The sequence below is a fragment of the Crocuta crocuta genome, unplaced genomic scaffold (genome assembly GCF_008692635.1).
Source record: "Crocuta crocuta isolate KB4526 unplaced genomic scaffold, BGI_CrCroc_1.0 scaffold31, whole genome shotgun sequence".
Lineage (NCBI taxonomy): Eukaryota > Metazoa > Chordata > Mammalia > Carnivora > Hyaenidae > Crocuta > Crocuta crocuta.
Window position 1 is genome coordinate 1,950,389 of NW_027528362.1, and position 23,106 is coordinate 1,973,494.

At 44.1% G+C, this 23,106-nt stretch overlaps 1 long non-coding RNA gene across 7 annotated transcripts in view; it reads right to left on the minus strand.

The window, feature by feature from the left end:
* LOC144223187 (uncharacterized) overlaps positions 1-16,548 on the minus strand; it is a 70,446-nt gene extending 53,898 nt beyond the window's left edge. For all 7 annotated transcript variants that reach the window (XR_013332615.1, XR_013332609.1, XR_013332614.1 and 4 more), the window contains exons 1-2: positions 16,396-16,548; positions 12,917-13,020 (exon numbers count right to left, since the gene is read on the minus strand). This is a non-coding gene — a long non-coding RNA (uncharacterized LOC144223187). The remainder of the gene's footprint in view (positions 1-12,916; positions 13,021-16,395) is intronic.
* Between the last annotated feature and the right edge of the window lie 6,558 nt (positions 16,549-23,106).

Genomic DNA, 23,106 nt, shown 5'->3' on the forward strand with positions numbered 1-23,106 from the left:
ACTTTTTTTCTCTGTAGACAATCAGAATCCTGTGAACAAAGGTCAGAAGATGTCATGGACCCCACCACGGCCGCTGAGCATTCCTGGACAGTTACTGGTGGGGAGGGCTGATTAAGGACAGATGTCCGGTGGGCACGCAGCCCCGGTTCACACGGAGCCGCTGGTGGTCGCCCGCAGAAGCCCACCGACTCTCCCCTGCAAATGGCAGGAAGCGTGCCGGTCCAGAGCTGAGCCACAGACTTCTCCGTGGACTCCCAACCTGCTGATGACATGGCAACCACAGCGATGCAAATGCCACTGCTATTTTCAGCACCGTGCTAATGAATTCTATTTAACTGCATTAAAAAATAATGATTTGGAAAGGCTACAATTATGATATTTAAAATATAAATTGTACCCAGTGGATATTATATGTGGGCTTTGCATTTTCCCGTGCATTAGGAGCCTAACAAACATTCTTTTATTCCTCTGAAAGAGAATGAGCAAACACTGATCAAATAGCTCACTCCAAGCAATTAAAACTTTCTATTACTGTATGGAGGATGTATGAATTGTTCCAAAACACTTGTCTCTAATAAGGATATGCTAACATCTGCCGACTGGGGTACAGGAGTTAAATGAGATGGCAGTGCAGGGATTAAGAAGTAATGGAAAAATGTTTTTCCAAGAAGGCAGAAAATGCCTCATTTATCCTGGAAAAGAAAGTCATGAATATATATACTGTACTTATGTGTATGTATGTATAATATATGTATATATTTTTATGTGTGTGTATAGTCACACACATATATGTCAGTATACACACAAACACACATAAAATACATACATATGTATATATACATATATATGTATGTATTTGTGCAATATTCCCCATCTTACCCCATCTTACCTTAACAAAGGCAGATTTACCATCAAGGTAACTGTCTTAGCGTGGGTTGCAATAAAATACCACAAATTTGGGGCACCTGGGTGGCCTAGTCAGCTGAGTGTCCGACTCTTGATTTTGGCTCAGGTCATGATCCCAGGGTCATGGGATTGAGCCCCACCTCAGGCTCCATGCTAACCATGAGGATATTCTCTCTCCCTCTCTCTTTTTCTCTCCTTCTCCCTCTGCCCCTCTCCCCTGCTCATGTGCTCTCTTTCTCTAGAATAATAATTTTTTTAAAGACCACAACTTGGGTGTCTTAAACAACAGAAATTTATTTCTCCCAGCTTTGGAGACTAGGAAGTCCAAAATCAAGATGCTGGTCAATTCAGTTACTGGTGAGAGCTCCCATCCATGGCTGGTGGACCTTCTCACTGTGTTCTGGGAGGTACCGGGGCAGGGAGGGGGGCAGAGAGAAAGAAATCTCACTCTCCTTATAAGGTCAACAGTCCTATTGGATTAGGAACCTGCCTTATGATCCCACTTAACATGACCTCCTAAAGGCCCCATATCTAAATACAGTCACACTAGGGCTTAGGGCTCCCACATATGAATTTTGAGGGGACACAATTCAGTCCATGCAATAATGAAGCTTAAACTCCAAAGCTCTTTCTTATATACTTTCTTCTTTGGTCTTTGACCTATATTTGTGTTTATAGTTCTATATATTTCCATAAGCATCAGGCCCCACAAATCCTGGAAGCTCTTTATAGCCCAGATCACAAAGTATTTCAAGGAGGCCTAGATATACATAAGAAATAATAAACCATGTACCAGGATTATGTTATCACAGGCAATATTCAGAACATACCAAGACACTGAGTGGGGCTTTTCCTGTTATCCTAAAGCTATTATTAGGGCCCAGAACTGAGAACAAAACGGACCAAGTAACCCACATGCTAAGCAAGATGGCAGCCAATCTCCTCAGCAGTGACTAGCCCCCAGCCAAAGGAGAAGCACCAGCTCATACCCAGCTTCTCCCCCCACCACCGTCCCCAGGCAGCAAAGAGAGAAGACAGAGAGGAAGGGAGCAGGTGCTCCTCTAGGCCATTTCCTTTCATGTGGAGACGGGGCTATGTTCCCTCTCCAGAACCAAGGGTTATGTATTTCATTTCCCAGTTGGATTTTGTGATGGTTAATTGTGTGTCAACATGGCAAGACTGTGGTATCCAGTTGTTTAGACCAACACCATGGATGCGACTGTGAAGGTTTCGATGTGATTAACATTTAAATCAGTTGACTTTGAATAAAGCAGAGTATCCTCCATGACGTGGGTGGGCCTTATCTAATCAGTTGAAGGCTTTAAGAAAACAGACTGAGGATTCCTAAACAGGAAGGAATTCTGTCCCTGGATGGCCTTCAGACTCAAGACTACAACATCACTTCTGTCCTGGCTCTTTAACCTGCTGGTCTGCCCTACACATATCAGACTTGCCAACCTCCACAATCACAGAATCCAGTTCCTTAAAACAAATCTCTCTCTCACAATCTCTCTTTCTCACTCCCTCTCTCTATATAAAACAAATATATAATTATATATATCTTATATATATTTAAATACATAACTAAATATTTACATATATAATTATTACATTAGTAATATTCATCATATATAATTGTCTACACATGCTGCTGGTTCCATTTCTCTGGAGGAACCCTCGTACAGATACTGGTTCAGCCCGCACAGGCGCTGGTCTGACACCCGAACAGGAGAAAGGGGAATCGGAGGGAGCCGGAGGGGCAGATAGGGGGGATATGGAGGGAACAGTTCCTGGGGTACCTTCTGCACCCCCACCTTCGTGTCGGGAATATGTTTGTATGAGTTTTCCTTCCGTCAAGCAGGCGCTCTAGANCCCCTTCCAGTTAAATAAGGACCGCCCCCCCCCGCCCCCCTGCCGCACACCCTGGGGAGCTAAGGGAAGCAGGGTGGACCCGCACGACACAGCGCCCTGCCTGCGCCCACGCAGACGGCGGTCCTACGGCCCAGTGTCAGCCTGCTCTGCACGCGAGAATCACCCGGAGGATATGGGAAAACTACCACTGGCCCCAGCCCGGAATCCCTCAGGACGGGAGAAATTCAAAAGCTCCCACTGCAGCCGGGGCTGAGACCATCTTTCCTGTTAGTGCCATGGACAGATTAACCCCTACTAAGCAGAAGGGGGCAAGGCAGTTGGAGGCTGGAGGTCTTAGAGTGAACAAGACCCTGTCTGAAATCCCAGAATTAGGCTGTTCTGGCGACCGTTGTGAACAGGGAGTTATGGAGGCTAACCTGTTATCACAGGACTCGTTACCCAATAGAAAACTACCTTTGGGCTGAAGTTTATTGGCAAAAATTCAACTGAGAAGGGAGGGCTCATGTGCGCACCCTAAGGAGCTGAGACCTCTCTACAAACAACGTCCAAAGGCATCACTTTCATACACTGGCCCAGGCCTCAGGCTGCGCTAATCATTCTACAAATGTTCTTCTAGAAATCCAATCGCCAGAGTGTGGCTCCTCTTAGGCGAGCGGGATTAGAAATCCAACATTACGTTAGGGTTACTTAAGCCAGAAATTCACATTTTCTCCAAAGTCTGCACCTTCCTCCCACACGTTTCTCCCCGCTGAGGCGGGGAGCCTAAGAAGCAAAGCAAATTTGGGCTCAGGCCCATTCCTTCCCCCTCTCCCTCTCCGTCTCCTGCCCCTGTGCCTCACATCTTCACACCATGCGATGAGAGGAGGGTCACCATATGTCCATTTTTTTCCTCCCACTGCTCACTTGGAAACGGATGCACGACGTGGCAGCCCTTTGTATTTTACTATTTTGTTCAGCTGATCACCCACCTTCAGATGCAGACACAGAGAAGATGGTCAGGATGGAGAAGAGGCTGATGAGGCTTTGCATTTTTTCCTCTCATTTCACCCTCCCTTTTTACTGGCTTTTTAAAAATAATGTTTTTATTTATTTGCAAGAGAGAGAGAGGCAGAGGGTGAGCTGGGGGAGGGGCAAAGAGACAGGAAGACACAGAATCCGAAGCAGGCTCCAGGCTCTGAGCTGTCAGCACAGAGCCCGACGCGGGGCTCAAACTCATGAACCACGAGATCATGACCTGGGCAGAAGTCAGAAGCTCAATCAACTGAGCCGCCCAGGCACCCCACCCTCCTTTTTTGAACTGGCTTTCTAAACATTGGTCCCCTTCCCCAATTCCTTTGTGATTTCTTCTACCCTTGCTGTAGTGGCACTGAGTGCTGTGATGGCTGGAGGGGAAGTCAGTGAGCGCATCCTTAAGCAGCAAAATAAATTAGTAATCGCCTGCCACAGGAAGGCCTTCATGCAGGAGTTTAATGAGAACATGTCGTGGGTGTGTGCGCATGCTCATGTGTGTGCACGTGAATTTTTGTACTACTGCATCTTTATGGAAAAAGAGCCCTTTGGGCAGAAGCTGTGTATATGAGTTTATATTGTAAACAGGATGAGATTTAATATTATATAGAGTATAGCATGATCCCTTAAGGAGCATTGCTACTTTTGATATACTATGTTCTAATTATTATTATATGTAAAGCAAACAGTACTAGGCAACATTTCATTATTGATTTATTACAATGTGTGGGGAGCTCTAACATTCTCTACACACACTGGTAGATTTCTTTTTGACAAAAAAAATGCCCTCAAGGAAAGGGATAATCTTTCCATGTTACAGAGAAGAAACTGAGGCCCAGAAGAGATGAGTGATTTGCTGGAAAGGGAAGATATAGTAACAAAGAGAAGACACAGATGAAAACCTGCCTGCTTCTATGAATCAGGGCTCTAACCAGTGTCTTCATACAAACTAAAGACTAAACAGGTATTAGAAGTGTATCTACAGATGGATTTTGAAGAAAGCAGCTGCAGGAAAATCAAAGATAATCTTATCTAGGGGCGCCTGGATGGCTCAGTTGGTTAAGCGTCTGACTTTGGTTCAGGTCATGATCCCACGGTTCATGGGTTGAAGCACCGGGTCAGACTCTGTACTGACAGCTCAGCACCTGGAGCCTGCTTTGGACTCTCTCTCTCTCTCTCTCTCTCCTCACCCCCCCCTCCCGGCTTGTGCTCTGTGTCTCTCACTCTCTCAAAAATAAATAAAAACATTAAAAATTATTTTTAAAAAGATAACCTTAGCTAATATCTTCTTACATTAGGGTCAGGTCCATGTTTGCCTACAGCAAACTGCAATCTCAAGGGAAGATTCCAGGCAAGATTCATAGAATTTGCCTCTACCTAAAAATGTAGGAATAATTTCGCCAGCCCTCTGACCCTCAGGCAGAGCTACACGTGTGCACTGGAGATGTGCAATCGCTTTTCTCTAGCCTGTCAGATGACATTGCTTAACTTCTTTCATGGATCAATCCCAATATTTCTCAGCAGTCACAACTCAGCAATTTTTATGTCTTCACATTTTATTTTTTTCACATATTCAATATGCACTCAGAAAAGTTGGTCCCTACCCTTTTTATATAATTACTTTTTGTAGATTTGAAGGCAGCCACAGAAACCCCTCTTCATTCATGAATAATCTTATTTCTCTTAGTTTTGTTTTAAGCCTTAACATTTTGATTAAGATTAAGCAAGATTTTGACTAAGTTTGTGGCTCTGTTCCCCGAGTCTCCTCCAAGCTTTTCACATCGCTACAAAAGCTGTGGAAGACAGAGCAAGACAGAAAGGTCCAGGCTATACCTTTGTACATATGGGGGGCTGGATGCTTCCGCTCAGGTAGCTCCTATCCGGTTTCCTCACTTACCCAGAGACTGGCATTGCTGAATCATGACACTCTTGGACACTATCAAAATGTCACCTAGAGCCATGTCAAGGTCCTTTCTTCCCCATGTCCTCATCAAATTACAATCTCGAAGCACTTGCTGTCAGAAACTAAAAGGGATAGAATGATTAAGACTGTTGTTAAAACCCTATAGTTTTAGGGCAGCCTGGGCGGCTCAGTCAGTTAAGAGTCTGACTTTAGCTTAGGTCACGATCTCATAATTTTCTCGTAATTTGTGAGTTGGAACCCAGCATCTCGTAATTTGTCTGCACTGACAGTGTGGAGCCTGCTTGGGATCCTCTCTCTCCCTCTCTATCTGCCCCTTCCCCACTCACTCTCTCTCTCTCTCAAAATAAAAAAATAAACTTAAAAAATAATAATAAAATTTGGGGCGCCTGGGTGACTCAGTCAGTTAAGTGTCCAACTTCGGCTCAGGTCATGATCGTGCAGTTCATGGGGTCGAGTCCTGGTTGGGCTCTGTGCTGACAGCTTGGAGATGGAGCCTGCTTCGGGTTCTGTGCCTCCCTCTCTCTCTGCCCCTCCCCCACTTACACTCTGTCTCTCTTTGAGAAATAAACATTAAAAAAATAAAAATAATAAACATTTAAAAACCCTATGGTTTTAGTGCAAATAAATACAGCATTTACAACTCTAATTAGAAGGCGCTCACACAGCAAGTATTCCAAATATGTTTGATGGTTGAATAAATTAACAAATGAGCTCTTAAGTTTAACTTTATGAGAATAACTTACTCGCACCCTCATTTTGTACTAACTCCGCCATGCAATTGTAAGCTGCAGGGGTGGGGAGTAACATGGAAGAATCCTGTAGGCACCATTGGGTAGTGTGTAGTGATTCTGCAATTCAAAGTGTTTATGTTAAACATATTTTAATGGGGGAAAGCCTTTGTCCAGAGGTGTTTGTTTTTTGGGTTTTTTGTTTGTTTTAAGAGAGACAGTGTGCAAGCAGGGGAGAGGGGTAGAGGGAGGGAGAGAGAATTTTTTTAAAAATCTTTATTTATTTTGAGAGAGAGAGAAGAAAGTGTGAGCAAGGGAGAGGCCAAGAGAGAGGGAAAGACAAAATCCCAAGTAGGCTGTGAGCTGCACGGGACTCAAACTCATGAACTGTGAGATCATGACCTGAAATGAAATCAAGAGTCAGATGCTTAACCAANTGTCTTTAAACCAGAATCATTTGTCTAGCATTTCTGAAATAATTAAAGAGTACACCTCCAAACTGGAGCACATACAAGATTTACTTAAGAAATAGCCCAGGCCTGCCCCTCACATTGGAGTAAGTGATCATCCGCTCCCTCAGTTCCTGGATGGTCTTACCAGCCAACTGCATACAAATAAAGACTTTAGACTCAAATACTCTGGGTTTAAATTCCAGTTCCCTCCCTCACTGGCTGTGTAGACTTCAGAGAAGTTATTTTGTCTCTCTGAGATTCAGGGTCCTCATCTTAAATGGAGAGACTTCTTCATAGGGATGTTGTGAAGGTGAAATATGTCACTCAAGCACTTAGAATATTATTATTATTTTTATTACTACTTTTATTATCCACTATCTCAACAAGTGGCAATCTAAGGAAAAGAAAACTAAAAGTATTCAAGAATAAGGAAGCCAGAGGGGGGATGAGGTGCTCCATTGGCTACCAGGACACCAACACTACCTCACTTTCGGAAGACACATTTGGAGCCTTTTTTCAATAAAATGTATTAGAGAAAAAAAAGTGAAAACTTTCAAGCAGACCCAAGAAACTGCTAGATATCTTCAAAAGAAGACTCCCTGTTGCCTAAGTATACGCTGGGTTATCTGACTTGGTGGGATCTGAGCACTTTTCATTGCTTTTGAACTATTCTACGACACTCTTGATTGTCAAAGATTTCACAAATATTTCTTGTCCAAAGAACATGCTAGTTCCCATGAAGGTTCCTTGTCCCTCCATCACCCTCCACAAGCCAGTGCTGCATCTATTTTAAATCCATTTTGCATTACTTTCTATGTGCATGTGATCATTAGAATTCTTCTTTGAACCAATTGTGACATCTCCTTGGGCTCCCTGTTAATTCGTGAATTGAACGAAACCTTTGACATGTGTACATTTTATACCTGTCTGAGAGTCATGGCTAGACATGGTGTGAAACATTTTCCTCCAGCAATTCCTACCTGTCCGCACAGTCATCCATGTATTCACTTACTCATCACAATGACCGAACACGCAAAATCAGGAACTATGTTGAAATGTATGCATGATACAGAGACCAGTAAATGCGGCCTTGCCCTTAAATTGCTCACGAAGAACTATAAAATAATTATAATTCAAGATAACTGACAAGCACCTTGCAAAAAGGGAACTGGGAAAGGGAGATATTACTGTTTGCTCAGGGGAAGATAGAAGGCTCCATGAAAGAACTGCCAATGATTTGTGTCTTGGAGGATTCCAGCTTTCAAAGATATGGGGAGGACATTGCAGCTAAGTGCCCGGGTCCACTTGGCCCAAACCTAAGTGTATAAAGTAGAGGGCTAGGAGACCAAGCTGGAAAGTGAAGTCACACACAGTCATGGAGAACCTTGGATACTGTGCTGGAGGCAGGAGGGACCCACTGAAGTTTCCTTAGCAGGGGAGCCTCCTGGTCAAGCTGAGGAATGACACCTCCCCTCTAGATGGAGAGGAGTTCAGAGAAGAAGACACTTGACTCCAGGGTCAACTGCAATATCCAGGAAAAGTTGGTAATTGGGTCCTGGGCCAGGGTAACCATAAAGGGACCAAGAAGGAAGAGACCCAGATGGGTACTGTCTGATCGCCACCCTGACCATTCTGGTACTCCACACGGCAACAACAAACATGGAAATTTCTGCAAGTCATTTTCTCTCTCCACCGGCGGCTTTCAAACACCAGCAAAGCTGTGCTCTTTATGATTCACTCTATTTCCATGCCAACCCTTCAGCTACTGCTGTCTGGCCTCCCTGTCCACAGGGCAAGATCTCTACACTCCCTGCGCTCTTGCAGGGATCTGACGCCCACTGCTTCTCAGTAAATGCTTTTAAATGACATTGAACGATCTGCTCCAGTACATCAGTAAAGTGCCCCTATTTGACCCACAGAGACGTCACATTCCAGGTCACCAGAATGCTCTCCTGTGCTGCTAATGCATGACTAACTACCTTAATCATGAAAAGAAGCTTCCCTTCAGTGGTATTTTACAGGTACAGGCGCAAAGATTTCCACAAGGCAGAGTGCACTCGGGCACCATGGCAACCAGTGCATCAGCCCGGATACCCTCGGCAGTGTGGGAACAGTCAGCTCTCCATTCATTCTAGCTGAAAACAAAACCGGGAGACGTTTTGTCTTGCCTCGTCCTCTCAGAAAATGTTTGGCAGGTCCCAGGGTGGCAAGGATTCTGGTCTTTATGCTTAGGGAGAGCCAGGGTGTAGACTGCAGCCCAAACTGGTTGGGATGCTCGCAGTCTACCGCAGAAGCTACTTTCTGTCGGTGCTCTCAGCAGGGGCGGGCTGGGAGCGAGTGCTGGCTGTTGTTTCACATGTGTTCCTTTAACTTGATTTAAAATCACTTGCCAGAGACAATGACCCAGCTCTGCAGCCCCACATTTCATGGGCTTATGAAGTAAGGTGCGTATCGTGGTTCTCGTTGGAGCCCTTGTGCAAGAAATGCCTAAGGTATCAAGGGGTTATTGCTTTCTGGGGTATTCCACAAGAGATAGAAATTCAAGGAAAAACTATCTGAAGCAAAACTGGGCATGTAAAGGGCTTATTTATAAGTATAATAATATAGTTCTATATAATAATACAGTTCTATTGTCTCTCTCTCTCTCTCTCTCTCTCTGAACTTCTCTATCTCTTCTGCTTCTCTGCCTCTGTGTCTCTCTACCTCTGTCTCTATCTGTGTCTCTCTCTTCCCAACACTTGGCCTTATGGGGTGTACAAGTGCAGGGCTCAGCCATACACAATTGTAGCCTCAGAGTCCCGGATTAGCAAAGCCATAGCAAAAAGAGGAGATCTTTCTGCCAGTGTGTGCGTAGAGAATCCCAGAGAAGTGCCAGAGACCCACTCTGACCTGTCCAGGGGGACCCCGAAGGAGGGCTGGCGTCGGCGTGAAGGAATGGACACAGACAGCTCAGGTGAACCGATCTGGACAGTTTATTGATTCGTCAACTAGCTTATATATGCTTTCTACTTCCTATATATTTGCGTCAAGCTTTTGTTTTTATTCTCAGAATGTTTTCCAGGGACTTCATCTGTGAGGAAACTTTCTGGTTATTTCCTTGCGTTTCTGCTCTTTTACTTTCTAGAGTTGATCTTTAATCTTACTATTCCTATGTCTGACGAGCTAAAGGGCTAATTCTGTTTTCTATAGTTATGATTCCACTTGTTATAGCTGAGACAGGTAGAGCCTATTCTTTAGAGAAATTGAAGCATGACTGCTTTCTTAGTATTTACCTGTTCTGTAACCTTTTACAGGGGCGTGTTTTCTTTAGAGTGCCTTCAATGATCAGCTGACTGCTAAGTCATAGGGAAAGGCCCAGCAAGAAAAATAAGCTGATGGAATAGCAGAAGAGATATCAGTAGCTTCACTTTCAGAGAACCGCTGTGCGGTCTTCTCTTGTTGACCCCCTGGGCTGTGCCATCACGTGGGTGATGAAGTTCGGCTCCCGGGATCTCACACTTTCTTATTTATTAAAAGAAGGTTGTGTCGCTCAACGTTTACCCTGTGAAAGCTTTGATTAGTTATTTTAAAGAAACAGGGAACCGGGACAAAATGAACACCAATACTCCAGCCGCCATGCCAACATGTGTCAGGAGTGAAATCGGCCCTTGAGAGCTAAAGAGATTCTGTAACCCTTTCAGAAAAGAGGTTGCGATCTGTGAAGGAGAGACAGAGGTAGAGGATGCATTAATAGCCTGAATCTGTTCACGAAGGGTTCGGACATCAATGCTAAAATTAGAATGATTCCAAATACCAAGTAGGTGATTTTGGATTTTCTCCCAAGTGTGGATGGTATTATTATGTTGGAGAGGAGTAACATATATCCATTTATACTCCTTGTGACATTGAAGGACCAAATGAGATTTTAGAAAACTTGATTCATTTCCGATAAACAGTACTGCCTCTTCTAAGGCATTAACCTTAGTGTCCAATTTTCTGTCAATTTTTTCTTGAGTAGCCAATGCAAAAGAGACATTTTTAGTTCACTGGCAAACGTGCTGGGCTGTATGCACTTCCCGGACAAGGGAGACAGTGGAAGCAGCCACAGACCCTATGATGGCGATTAGTGCAGTGATGCCCAATATTAAGGCTCCAATGAATCCCCTCGGGCAGAATTAATCTCTTGTACAACCTGTAAGCCATAATTATCATACCAAGGAAGGGTTAGTTTAACAGAATCTTCCATTGAAGGTGCCCTGCTCTTACAAATGGGGCCCAGATCAGAGCCAATTAATACCAACAGAACATAAGCAGAGACTTTTTGCTGTTTCCCCAGCTTTCTGGGGCAACGTTTTGCCAATCTGATGGCAAAGAGTAAGGACAGTTTATCTTATCAGACAGGTGATTTCTCAAGCTTCTGCCGTGCATAGACCAGCCAGCTTCCTGGGTGTCGCTGGAGCAGGGCTAGAGATCTCAGGGGCCAGGGTCTTTTTGAGGGTCAGTTTAAGCTGGTTGACTGGATCTGGATCACCTCACCAGGTTGAGGGCTCTTCTGAGTCGGCCTACTTAACTCCGGAGTGATGGGCCCATGGGGTGATGCCTGAAACTTTAAGGGCTGAATCCTTTGTTTGGTTGTATACCTCTAAGGCTTTGAAAGGGGGTGACCCCCATCCATCAAATAAACCAGATCTCCTGGGTTTATATGGGGTGTGTTTGTAGTAAATGTCAGATCAGGTTTAGGGAGGATATGGATTGCATATTCAGAGATCCATCCTGTTTTCCTGTTGTTTAAATAATCCCATGTCCAAGGGGTCTTGGTATCATCCCCACAGAATAACAAAGTACACTTAGCAGAATTTCAACTCTTAGGAAACCTTAGTCTCCAGTCGAGGACTTAGTAACCAACTGAGAGGTGTTTACACTAGAGTTTTTTAGATGGCAAATTCGGGAACCAATTAAGCATAAAACATGTTTTTTAATGGGTCCGAATAGTCTTAATTTCTTTACAACAGGAACTTGAAAACTCCAACCTATGTTTAGTGATCACGCATTCTCTTTGGAAACAGGAGGGGGAGGGGAAGGCAGAAGAGGCAAGGTGACAGCAGGAGGCAGAGAAAGAGAATTCCCAGTTTTAAATTTTGTGAGCTCAGGCAGAGGAGTAGACTCAGGTTTCTTTTGTTTTGTTTTTTAGGCAGTCCATGTCAGTCCGGAGAAGACAGGGAATTTCCCCGAAACAAAAGTAGTTTTGGCAGCTGCTTGGGAACATTCCCTAAAGTCCCCGTTCCGAGGTAGACTAACCACAGTTGGCTCCAGTTGTAGCCGTGAACTTGGGAAATGAATGAGTGAGAAGCCCTCACATCTACTAGGCAGAGGAACAGAGAGAGTTAACGTCCCCTTCAGTCTGATTTTATCTGAGCTAGACAAGGTCCCCTTCTCATGGTCCCGATACCGACTGGGTTTAGGGGGCCCTTTCCAATTCAGGCATTCATTCCCATGAGGTGGTGTCACAAAGACAGACAAAGGGGTGGGGGTGCCCCCTCTAATGAGGAGACCAGTCAGATGCCAGTCTGGCCGTGTCCCGAAGGAACTTAGGTGACGCTTAGCCATAGCGGTCTCAGCTTTGTGACTTACAATCGGAAACTATTCCAATGCCGCCATAGACTGTATGCCGTTCACCACGGAATCGCAGATGGGCCCACTCAGACTCCGTAGGCATTTGGGGACCTTAAGGTGCCCACCCGTGGAGCCACAGAATCGAACCCAGCAGGCAAGCTAGACCAAGTCGCACATTCACACTCACATACACACCAGAGGTTATTACATTCCGTCTCACAGAATTCCTACAGATGAGACTAAAAACAATGACAATGACAACAGGGCAAAACAGGTGCAGACGTGGCCACAAAACAGGTTTGCAGGTTACAGAAGTGGCCACACCGACGTCTCGGTGGCCCTGGGGTGGGAAGTAGAGCTGCGTCCAGCCTGCCACTTAATCCCCCAGACGAAAGCACGTGTGCATTCAGAATTCAGATGGTAAACTGACTTACCTCCGGAGGTTCAGAAAGGTGACTCCCACAGATTAAGCGGAGCCATTTTGGGGGCGTCAGGAAAGACAAGAGTGTTTTCCCAGGTCCCAGGACATCGTCGGGAGCTGGGGAGGATGCAGGCGAATGAGACAGGAATTTGGAGGTCAGGAGTCTCCATAATCTCTCCGGGACCTCCAAAGTGTTATGCCAAGAGACACAGAGACAACCCGAGACCACTGAAGCTGAATTAAGGGCGTCTATTACCGGCCGGGACCGCACAGAGTTAACACAGAGCTCTAATCTATTAGAGTGGCCCGTAATCTATTTGAGTTAAAGGTTGTCAAGAGCCTGTCTAACCAGTTTAAGGGCCTGCTCAACAAACTTTTGGCAAAGAGTGGGGCTATTTTTTATACCCTGAGACAAGACTTTCTATTGATGTCTCTCATATGGTTGTTTAAAGTTTTCAGAAGGCAGGCTGAAGGCAAATCTCTGACAATCTTTTTTATATAAGGGGATGTTAAAGAAACAATCCTGTAAATCTCTCACAATTATCTGATGTCCATCGGTATTACTACAGGGGATGGGAGTCCTGGTAGAAGAGAGCCCATAAAGAGAGCCCATAATTTCCATAGTAACATTTATGGCCCTTAGACCTTACAAAAGCCCCCATTTCTCAGATTTTTTCTTTATAACGAAGATAGGGGTGTTCCAAGGACTAATGGAAGGCTCTATGTGACCTTCTTCTAGTTGTTCTATTAGTTGCCTTGTTGCTGATATTTTTTCAGAGGTTAGGGGCCATTGTTCAACCCGTATAGGAGAATGAGACTTCCAGACTATGGGGTCAGCAGCTCTACGAATAATAGCCCCCATTATAAACTTTGATATCCTATTCCCTGTCTATCGACATTATCCTTGGGTAGGATAGGTTCCAAGATTCCCTGTTCCTCCTTTCCTAAACCTTTATCAGGGCTGTATCTCATTTGTAGCATTTGTCCCGAAATCTTCTCATTGGGGGTATATAATAACATTCCCCTCTGTGTCAGAATATCTCGGCTCCATAGCGTAAATGGAATAGAGGGGATGATGTATGGACAGAAAGTTCCCTTTTGCCCCTCCTCAACAGACCACTAAAGAATCATAGAACTTTTTGCTATTGGGAGCCATCTGTGACGGCCAAGCAGAAGGCCAGTCCCTTCCTGAAATGCAGGAAACATCTGCTCCGGTGTCAAGCAAGCCTTTTATCCTTTGCCCCTGAATGGTGAGCTCCTTAAAGGGTCCTTAAAGGCAGCTACTTCCTGTACCCAAAAAGCCATGTCACCAGAGCCAAAGCCTCTAGGACCTCTCTCAGATTGAGAGGGTCTGTCCCATGGGATGATAGGGTAGTAAAAGCAATTGAGCAATTCTTTGTCCCTCCATCATCTGGATTGTTTTTGAAGGGGGAGCCATTCAGAACCTGTAGCTCTCCTGTGTAATCCGAATCAATCACCCCTGGAATCACAGACACCCCTTGTAACGCCAGTGAGCTTCTCCCCAATATTAGCCCAACAATGCCCTCTAGCAAGGGTCCTTTCACACCTGTGGGGATTGGGGTCACCGGAATGTCTGTTGTTCATATTGCAAAGGTGGTGGAACGCAGGTCCAATCCTGCACTTCCTCGAGTTGCTCTGAAGAGGTCTGAGAGAGCACAAAGCGGATGAATGGGTTTAGGGTAGATGCCTCAATTATTTTCTGGGTCTGGGGCCGGCCCATCTGGCAGTTTCCCGACTAACAAGCTCAATTTACAGAAGAGGGAGGAAGAGGAGAAGCATCCTTATGAAATTTAGAGCTGCAATCTTTGGCCCAATAGAAACCTTTTTGACACCTGGGACATAAAGTATTAATCAGCATTAATACCCTTTTGTATGGGAGGTCCTTTTCGGAGCATTTTTTTCCTTGAGGACACTGCCTGCTGAAATGTCCCATTTGACCACAAGTAAAACAATTTCCTTTAGGTCCATGAGTGGGTCCCTTACCATTTTTATTGTGTATACTTTGAACAACTTGAGAATAAGTCTCCCCTTTAAGCGCAGCAGCTATTGCCACTCCCTGTAAAAAGCTGGTGTTATATCGGCACATTGTTTTATATAGTCAGATAGAGTTCCAGATTTTCTAATGGATTGTAATAGAGATTGGCAGGTACTGTTGGCATTCTGAAAAGCTAATTGTTTAATCAAAATGTCAGTTGCTTCCTCATTAGTAATAACACATCTTACTGCCATCATAAGGCATGAAACAAAGTCCTCATAGCTTTTGTCTGGTCTGTTTAACTTCGCCTAAGGCAGAAGTTTTCTCTGTGGTTGCTGGCAAGGAAGTCCAGGCATTAACCGCACAAGATGTAACTTGCAAAAGGACTTCCTTTTCCAAACGCATTTGTGCCTGCGCAGTATAAAATTCACCCTCACCCAAAAGCATATTTAAGGTAATGTGGCCATGCCAGTTTTTTTATGACGAGAGACCTGTTTTTTAGCTTCAAATTCTGCCTTCCATAGCAGAATATTTCCTCCTGACAAACAAGCTTTAGCGACCTGGATCCAGTCGTAAGGTGTCATCAACCTACTAGACAAATTATCCAGGACAGTCTTTGTGTAAGGGCCCAAAGGGCCAGAACTTTGACAAGCCATCTCTAGCTCTTTTAAGAGCTTTTAAGGCAGAGGTGACTATTCAACGTCATCATCAAACCCCTCATCATATAGAGCTGGGAAGCAATGTAGGAAGGTGGTATCTCCTTCCTGTTCAGCCTCCCTCACGGCAGCTTTAAGACCTGAAGTTTGTTTAGCTTGTGAGGTAGTCACAATCTTTTAGATAATCTGCTTTTAGGCAACTGTTTTTTGTTCTTAGATCCAAAATTTAAGTCCCTGTTAAATTGAACTGCACACACTCCCACTGGATCCCCTTCTTCATCATGATAGTGGGCAGCTGCTTCCTCCAGATCCTCCTCCTCACCTGGGGATGACTGATCATCGTCACTATATTGAGGTGGGGCAGTAGCCAACATCACCTGTGACCGGCTGGGGACAATAAAGGTGTGCGTTCTCCAGGAATTAAATCCTCCTTGTTAGGCATTTTCTCAGCTTTTTGCTGTGGGTCTAAGACATCCCTAACTAAGGTCCAAAGGGCAAAGGCATCCACAGGCATCTTTTCAGGGCCATATGAAGGATGAAATTCTTTCATATGATTTCCTACCCTAGTCCAGGTCTGCAAATTAACTGCAGTTCTGGGAACCAAGGGCAACATTCCTGCACAAAACGTAAAAATCTGACCAATTGCCCACTGGTGACTTTTACACCTCTTATTAAGCGTACGCATAAGAACATCAATAAAGAGTCTTCTGTCTTTTGACTATGGCCCATACTTCTCAAAAGTTCTGGATTCTTCACCTATTCCTAACCCTATCTCCTCTATAGGGGGGTTTGCAGTATCCAAAAGGGAAATCCTAGCCATCCCGAATTTCAGTTGCTTACCTCTGAGTCCCTGTTCAGGCGCCACCTGCCAGAGACCCGCTCCGACCTGTCCGGGGGGACCCCGAAGGAGGGCTGGCGTCGGCGTGAAGGAATGGACACAGACAGCTCAGGTGAACCGATCTGGACAGTTTATTGATTCGTCAACTAGCTTATATATGCTTTCTACTTCCTATATGTTTGCGTCAAGCTTTTGTTTTCATTCTCAGAATGTTTTCCAGGAACCTCATCCGTGAGGAAACTTTCTGGTTATTTCCTTGCGTTTCTGCTCTTTTACTTTTTAGAGTTGATCTTTAATCTTACTATTCCTATGCCTGACGAGCTAAAGGGCTAATTCTGTTTTCTATAGTTATGATTCCACTTGTTATAGCTGAGACAGGTAGAGCCTATTCTTTAGAGAAATTGAAGCATGACTGCTTTCTTAGTATTTACCTGTTCTGTAACCTTTTACAGGGGCGTGTTTTCTTTAGAGTGCCTTCAATGATCAGCTGACTGCTAAGTCATAGGGAAAGGCCCAGCAAGAAAAATAAGCTGATGGAATAGCAGAAGAGATATCAGTAGCTTCACTTTCAGAGAACCGCTGTGCGGTCTTCTCTTGTTGACCCCCTGGGCTGTGCCATCACGTGGGTGATGAAGTTTGGCTCCCGGCAGAGAAGGGCTCAGATTGGCCTGTCCCACCTGGCCATCTCCAGTGGGAACTCTAGAGTGACCGAGAAAGTCAGGTGCCTATCACTCTGGCCAGAAGAATGGGTCTATGATGAGAAGACCCAAAAAGACCAGAAGGTGAGCTATTACAAGAAGGGAGGAGATGGTGGCCACATCAAAACAATAGACCAAACAAAAATGTAGGACAAGAAAAAATTCTCAACTGACTTGCACTCCAGGCTTCCTTGACTTCCGACTTCCGGCTTTCAAGTACAATGGCCGTAACAGCCCAGAGTTGCCCAAGTCCAGAGTCCACCATTAATACTTTTTTATATGTTAAAAACCTGCCAATAATGCCTTTCACAAGAAATCTGTTGCAATTCCCCCCTGAAGTTGTGTAACCTTGGGGCTCTGTCGGTCACCTCTAGAGGAAGGAGAAGGGTGTCAGGGGCCAGAGACCAATTTGCAGCATAACTAGAGATCTGAGAGAAGCCAAAGGTCTGAGAGATGGAAAGTCAGCAGGGTGTATGCCGGCCATACAGGCAGAGAGCAACATCAGCAACAGAGTCATGAGAGGCAGCCTGGCTGGGACAGGTACCCTTTGCCTCCTGGCTTCCTCTCAATTTTCAGATGGGTATGAACATCTCTGAGTGGACAGGAGGTAACTCCAGCTAGAGAAACCGTGCCCACAGGGAGGCTTGAGTCCGAGTTGAAGAGAAGCTGGTGTTCTTGTCCTGGCCAACATGGCTGTTCAGCACAGGGTACAGCCCTCTGATGGCCACACACCAGCCATTACCATGTTTTGCTTTAGACAATCAATATTCATTTAAATCTGATCACATATATTTCCTTTCGTCTTTTCTTTATTCCTGTGTACATGTGTATGCTTTCATCTGGGATTGTTTTACCTCCGTCCTAGAACCCACTTTGAGACTCTGTCTGAAGAATCACTTTTAGAATCTTCTACTGTCTTCCTACTGGTGACAAATTATCTTAGTTTTAATTCGTTAAACAATATTTACCTAGTCTTCATTTCCAAAAGATATTTATTGATACAGAATTCTAGGTTGGCAATTATTTCCTTTCATCATTTTAAGTTGCCATTTCACTGTCTAATGGTGTCATTGTTTCTGCTGAGGGGGTACAGGCGATGTCTTTTTCCCCATTGGCTGTTTTTAAGATTATCTCTTTGTCTTTGGTTTCCCCAGTTTGTGTCTGATACACAAAGGTGTAGGTTTTTTATTCATCCTTTGAGGTTCATAGCCCTTACTGAATTAGTATTATCTTTCATCAATTTTGGAAAATTCTTGGCCACTACTTCTCCATATTGGCTTTTACCATATTCTCTCTCTTTCTGGGATTCCAACTTCAGTTATATTAGACCTTCTCACCACATCCTGCATAATTCCTAGACTCTTCTATCTTTTCATTTCCCTTCAGTGTTTCAGTCTGAATATTTTCTTCCAATCTTTCTTGCACCTTATCAATAACCTCTTAAGCAATGTCTAATTTTCTGTTAAACCCATCCATTGCTCTATCCCTTTCATGGTAAAAATATACACAACATAAAATTCATCATTTTAACCATTTTCAAGTGTGCAATCCTTTGTTCTTTTAGTTGTATTTTTCAATTCTACAATTTCCTTTTGGTTATTTAAATACTTTTGGGGCACCTGGGTGGCTCAGTTGGTTAAGCGTCCAGCTTCAGCTCAGGTCATGGTCTCGCGGTTTGTGGGTTCAAGCCCACTTTGGGCTCTGTGCTGACAGCAAGCTCAGAGCCTGGAACCTGCTTCTGATTCTTGGTCTCCCTCTCTCTCTGACCCTCATCTGTTCATGCTTCTCTCTCTCTCTCTCTCAGGCATAAATTTAAAACACATTTAAAAAAGTAAAAATAAATAAAATAAAATACTTTTAGAGGCACCTGGGTGGCTCAGTTGGTTAAGCGTCTGACTTCGGCTCAGGTCATGACCTCGCGGTTTGTGGGTTTGAGCCCACTTTGGGCTCTGTGCTGACAGCTAGCTCAGAGCCTGGAGGCTGCTTCTGATTCTTTGTCTCCCTCTCTGACCCTCACCTGCTCACACTTCTTTCTCTCTCTCTCTCTCAAAAATAATTTTTTAAAAACATTAAAAAAATAAAAATAAACAAAATAAAATACTTTTAGGGGTACCTGGGTGGCTCAGGCAATTAAGTGTATGATTCCTGATTTCAGCTCAGGTCATGGTCTCACAGTTGTGAGATCAAGCCCCACGTTGGGCTCTGTGAGAGCCTGCTTGGGGTTCTCTCTCTCTCCCCCTCCGCCCCTGCCCTGCTCACTCTTGCTCTCTCTCTTTCTCTTTCTCAAAATAAATAAATAAAAATTTAAAATAACATAATTTTAAATTCTCTTCCTCCATCTTCCTTGAAGTATATTAAGCATAGTTATTCTAAAGTTCCTAATACCGTCAGTAGCTGGGACCACCATAGATCGATTCTGTCTCTTGTTTCTCTGCAGGTTTGGCTCAATTCTCGTCTCCTTGAATGTCAAATTATCTATTTGTTTCATGTGGAAAATATATATTAAAAACTGTGGAGGAATTTAAGGTTCTCTTTGAGATTATCATCCTCCAAAGATTTACCTTTGCCTCTGGCAGGTAACCAAGGAGTCTGGCCTAACGGAGTGTTAGTGAAGATATGAAGCAATAGAAAGCCACACATTTGCAAAATTATTTAGCATTATCTAGAGGAGTTCATTTTTTACATTTTTCAATAATCCATTTTAAAATGGGAAACAAGACCCAAAGAGATTAAATAACTTGCTCAAGATTACATTGCTTTTGAGATCAGGACCCATAAACACACCTTGACCTATTTGGTGCTAGGGTTCATGTTCTTTCCCTTATATACTATCCTGTCTCCCACGTTCAACTATAAGCAAATATGGCTTAAAGAACATCATGACCTTCTCCCCCCATCATCTTCCACAAAGTGATATTTCATTAGACCAGTTCCTTATAGCAAAAACTGTATGACCACTACTCACTACTCTATTCTCATTGTCTAGAATAGGGCCTAAAATGTAATAGGGGTTCTGAAATTATCTGTTGAGTCACTTCCCCACGTTACCCACAATTCTCAAGGACCAGAGGCACCTTTAACTACCTGCCTGGATCATCTGATCTACCAGGATCCTTACACAATTTTCACTGGTCATTCAACCTTGTGGGATACGAAGTACTTTATGCCCAATTCTCCTGAGTCAAAAACAAGGATCTTTGCAGCAAGTATTCTGATGAGTGGGGTGAAATTATTTTCCCCTTTGGCATCTCTACCTAGCAACATGAGGACCTTAGCCTGGAGCTTTGGAAGCCTAGGGAGATGGGCATACGTAGTATACAAATCTATCTCAAGTTTTCTTTTCGGTATAGTCTCACATGTCAATGTGACCATCTGCCTCCTCACATCTAGGTACCTTCTTCCAATTCATAGTAGCAAGGAAGTCCATCTCATTTTCTAGAAGAAGAAAGAGGAGGAGGAGGAAGTGGAAGGTTGAAAAACAATCTACTTCCAGGCAAGAAATCTCAGAGTGATCTTCAGAGAGCGCTATCCAACCTTCACTCTACCTCCAGTCCGGGCCAAATGGAGCCACTATGCATTTTCATCAGCTCCCAAGTCCATCTGTCTCTCAGCTGGCTCTCTGTTGGTCTGTTGGCTCCCATCTTGCCCTGCACTCCTGCCCTTGCTGAACTTCTTCCTGCTTGCCCACTTTTTCCTCCATGTTTTCACTAGCTGACCCAAACCTTAAGGCTCTCATAGTGGGGCATGGGAAGTTGGGATAGAGCTGAAACAGACACTCACAGGAAACCGGAAGCTCAAGTTTTCCCAGATCTGGTCCCAACACCTGACAACCATTTATTCAAAACGCTGCAAATACATGCCTCCCACAGGGCTGGACTACCTGACACTCATTTCTGAGTCTGTACTTCCTCTCAGACCTCTGGTGCCCCTCAGAGAAGGAATATTCCAGAAGAGCACATAGCTCCCTGGCAAGTTGTCAGCTCTAAATGTGAGTCAAACATGATTTTGCCAAAATTAACCATAAATGTTTCAATTTAATTTAATTTGATAAGTTGATAAAAGCCAGGAGGAGGACAAGGGCATCATTATTCCACAACCTACTAAGAAGCAAGAACCATGATGATATGACCACTTCTCTATCTCTTACTATGCATCCTCCATACTTGAGATCATTCTGTGTACGCAGTTTGTAATTGCCTTTATTTTTGGCTTACTATGATCTCTTTAGTATTTTCCAGGTTGTTAACAAACTGTGTCTTAATACCATCTTAATAACTTCATAGTACAGGGGAGGTACTTCTTCGAGGCTCCTAACATCAAATATTTCCATTTTTTGACCCTCAAATAATATTTATCATCCACTTGGCACCTTGTTCTTAAGTCTCAGAATTCAATAACATTTTTAAAAATTTTGAAGTGCCAATATCGTCCTTTCAGCAGAGCCGAGGAATCTGATTACAGCTCTCTCACGGAGTGATAGTCTCTCACACATTTTTTTTTCTTATAGCACATTTTCCCTACTTTGCATATTTCCCCTTCTTGCAATTTTTCAAAATCAGCTTTGAACTGATTTTAAATAGATTTCTCTGTGGCAAGGTATTCCCGTGCTATATTCTAATCATCTTTATGGACATTTTGGAATTATATCAGATTTTAAATAAGAGCTATTTAGGAGATTTATGGAGGGCCCGTGCTGCTGCATGGACAACTTTGTTTGGCAATAAGATGAAGAAAGTGCAATATTTGAAAACAAAACAAATGTTCCTTCCCACCCCTACATCCAGGTCTGTCTTATGGCTTCATTTCAAAGTTCAGTGAAAATATTCCTACTGGTGCAGGATCAACTTGTGTGTATTGGAGACAGTAAATCAGGCATATGTCAGGTGAAAAGTACAGGTTCAGAATCTGTTTCCTCTTGCCTGCTGCAGTGTGGCTCTTATGCTGAATCCAGCATATGGAAATTCGCTGAGAAGGGCTTTCTGGGGCTGGGGAAGTCAGCTGCACACTTGCAATGTCTTTCTGTGGCCAGACACTCAGAGACCACCTCACATGGCTGTGCCTGAATTCCAGCTGACCTCAGCACCCGTCCTCACACACAGGTGCCCGGATGGGAAGGGACGAAGTAGCCATGGAAAACTAATCCTAATTCACTCCATAGAAGTGAAGTACTTTTGACCACTTGGTGCCAAGGTCTGGGCTAAGTGAAGACTGTCAAGATGACTGAGACATGGTCCTTGTCCTCGACGAGCTGACAGTCTCGTGACAGACATGAATATGTAAACAAGTAACTGCAAGGGGCCTGACGATGATGTGAGGGGTAGGTTCTAAGCGTAGGAGAAGACAAGAGAAGCAAGGATCTCTACTTGGCAGAGGCAAGGAAACACTGAACAGAGGCAGAGACACTTGATCTGCATCTTTAAGTGCGGGCAGGAATCAGAGAGATCAGAGAGGAAGGTGCTAGAGTCCAGGTAGAGGGAATAACAATAATAGAATACGTTGAGCATCTTACCATGTGCCAGGTTCTAATCTAAGCCTGTTGCATATTATCTCATTTAATCCTCACAGCAATGCTGGAAGGCAGACCCTAGCCTAGTCCCCATGTTGAAATGAGCCAATACACAGAGAAGCTAAAGGAACTTGTCCAAAGCCTTACTGGTAGAACCTTCAACAACAAGACACATTCAGGTAACCACCATTGTTTCAATACTGCTGGAAGATGGAGTCAGGCAGCAGTGGGGCCAGAGAGGCTGAGAGCAAGGAGGAGCCAGATCTCAGAGGGCCTTAAGTGTCATGCTGAAAGATTGGATTTTAATCCTGGAGGCTATCAAGAACTGAATATATAGTTTGGAAAGACAGAACTGATAGCCAAGGACAAAAAAGCCAGAGTCAGGAGGCCAGTGAGGAAACCATTAAGATAGTCCCGGGAAGAACAGATGAACCCTGGAGCCTCTGGTGAGAAGGAAACATCAGGGCAATCATGTCCCGTATCTCTGGTTCCTGTTCTTCAGAGTATGT